The sequence below is a fragment of the Perna viridis genome, chromosome 6 (genome assembly GCF_037379345.1).
Source record: "Perna viridis isolate PV_CMFRI_1.1 ecotype Kerala chromosome 6, ASM3737934v1, whole genome shotgun sequence".
In the NCBI taxonomy this organism is placed as follows: domain Eukaryota; kingdom Metazoa; phylum Mollusca; class Bivalvia; order Mytilida; family Mytilidae; genus Perna; species Perna viridis.
The window spans coordinates 49,456,031-49,459,017 of record NC_142450.1 but is presented as its reverse complement, the minus strand read 5'-3'; positions in this window follow the sequence as shown (position 1 = coordinate 49,459,017).

Genomic DNA, 2,987 nt, shown 5'->3' with positions numbered 1-2,987 from the left:
TTCTTTTTTTTTTTTTTTTTTTTATATTATCCCTTTACCATAGAATTGTATATCATCTGTTATTCTGTATTATCTTTGTAAACACTCTAGAATTTATGCCCTTCAGTAAATTTCAGTAAACATGATATTCACACAATCTTTCAAGTTTATGATACACGATTTTCTTTTCTTGTCTTTATTCTTTACATAAAAAAATCAAATCCTTTCATTTTCATTCAAAGAACTTCATTTTTGTCTTGTTTATAGTGAAATTAGGGCTAAGTAAGTCGTGGTAATAATTCTAAAGTATGATGTAAGAGTAATCAAGGTAGGTGCGGCTGGAAATGATTATTACATGCAAGAATTTATGCCCTTCAGTAAATTTCAGTAAACATGATATTCACACAATCTTTCAAGTTTATGATACACGATTTTCTTTTCTTGTCTTTATTCTTTACATAAAAAAATCAAATCCTTTCATTTTCATTCAAAGAACTTCATTTTTGTCTTGTTTATAGTGAAATTAGGGCTAAGTAAGTCGTGGTAATAATTCTAAAGTATGATGTAAGAGCAATCAAGGAAACCAAGGTTATAGCGGTAATCAAAAGAATGTAATCCAGGGACAAAGACCAGACATGGAAAACAGACATTCACAACAAAGAACATAAAGTAACTAAAATCATACAAACAAAGTAACAAAAGTAAATGAGCAACTCCAACTCCACTAAAAACAGGGAGCATGGACCAGGTGCACCGGTAGGTGCGGCTGGAAATGATTATTACATGCACAAAATGTTGTTCTTACTGGGTAAATATAGACCACAATACAAGGAATCACTTTTAACTTAATTGAATTTTTTTCATTTCATATTACTTTGCATGAATGTTCCTTAGGGTATTTTTCAAAATCCCTGTGTGTGGATTTTTGATCTTACAAAAAACATGGCTGTCATTACTAAAAATAGACTCTAGCGGTTAAATTGCAGAATTCTGCAAATAACTCAAAAACGATTGGGTTTAGCTAAAATCTGGCAGGGAGTAAGATTGTTCAGCATGATTGGATGGACCTATGCTGAAGTTTTTTTTAGAATGATGATCCATTGATGAATGAATGAGTTATGGGACCTGAAATGGATTTTTTCTCAGAATTTTATGTTTCCAACTGAAAATCTTCTCCTCTGAAACTACTTGACAGATTGTAACCAAACTTTGCATGAATTTTCCTTAATGTTTTTTAACAATCCCTACATGTGGATTTTTGATCAGACAAAAAACATTGCAGCCATCACTAAAAATAGACCATAGGAGTCAATTTGCAGAATTTTGCAAATAAGTCAAAAATAGTTGGGTTCAGCTAAAATCTGGCAGGGAGTAAAATTATTCAGCATGATAGGACGGACATGCACAAACTTTTCAGAAAGATTTGTTGACGAATGAATTAGTTATGGGTCCTGAAATGGATTTTTTTTCCTTGAAATTTACATTTCCAACTTTCAACTACCGTATGGGTTGAAAAAAAAAGAGCATAAATGTTGTGTAGAACATATTTAAAAATGCGGCTTAGTTAAAGTACTTTGGCGGGATCACAACCCTTCCCTTCAAAATCTGTCTTCTGAATATACCTGAAATATTGCTGCTCGGGTGTTGAACCCCAACAATCAATCAAACAATCAAAATCTGGCCACTGTGGAAAAAAGATTACACAATTAAAAACCTAAAAATCAGTTCAAAAAGGCCCGAGTCCCTTGTTGCAATGTAAATATAAATTACACAAATGTACAAACTGAGGACTACTAGCAGTTAATTGATATGCCAGCTCCAGACCAGTTTAAACCTACAAAAAGTTATATCCCCATCGTATGTAAAACCAATCCCAATTCTTCCCATGCGGGGTTGAGAATCACGGTACACCAGAAGTCACACAATAAGGACACAACCATTCTCATGCCAAAAACTGCTTTTATATATAGTGTTTTAATTTCTATGTAAAGACCATATGAGCGAATCAATGTTAATACCAAAAACTGTTATCCTATGAGAGTCAACAATAATATCACAACTATATCCCTTACGAATGAGCCTATTGAACGGTTTAGTTAAATTATTGGGTGAGTACACTCTTTGAGACGTTCACGTTACCCATTTTAGCGTTCGTGCATCGTTTATCGTGCGTTTACACATCGTTTTGCGTTCGTTCAAACGCATGATAGAAGCGTTCGTTTATTCTTGTACTTTGATTATTTCCTTGATTTAACTGTGATTTATATGTTTTTTGCTATTATTAATTTGTATTATTTCATTAATTTTATTTTCTTTTTTTCCTGTCTTCATTATATGTCAATATTATTATTTTTCGTCGTTCGTCTGTTGTGTGTTTAAACGCACGCTTGGAGTGTTCGTTTATCGTGCGTTTGGTGAGCGTTTAGCATGCGTTTGGGTTTTGTGTTTGCGGGAAGTCTAAACGTCTCAAGGAGTGTATCAAGCTTTCCGTGCTTTGTGTAGAATACCGTGTACATGCATTACATAAATGACATTTACATCACATCAATATACACTCCCTGAACAATGGCATGACTTGCTATGAATTCAGAATATTCTTAAATTGAGTAAAAGAGGATCCTTTGTGAAAAAGGATTGACATGTCATTCCAGGTTTTTACAACAAAATATTTAAAGGAATTCAACCTATACCACGATGTTCAGACGCTGGGTAGTTTTGCTGTGTTCTGATATCTAAAATTATATTTATATCTTCTTTTATTTCTATCAGGTCATGTAGATGTACTTGGCTCTGTCTATTTATTATCTTAAAAGTTTCAATAGTGCAATATTTCTAATTCTTCTTACTTACAGTGATGGCATTTTCGATTTTATCAAAAAGCTCCTCATATATACTGGTGTAATCGTTAAAGATACGTTTTACATCAATCCTTTTCCACATTATTGATAAATATTGATATAAATTGACTTCCAAAGGGGGAAATATAAATCTAGAAAATCAAACAACTG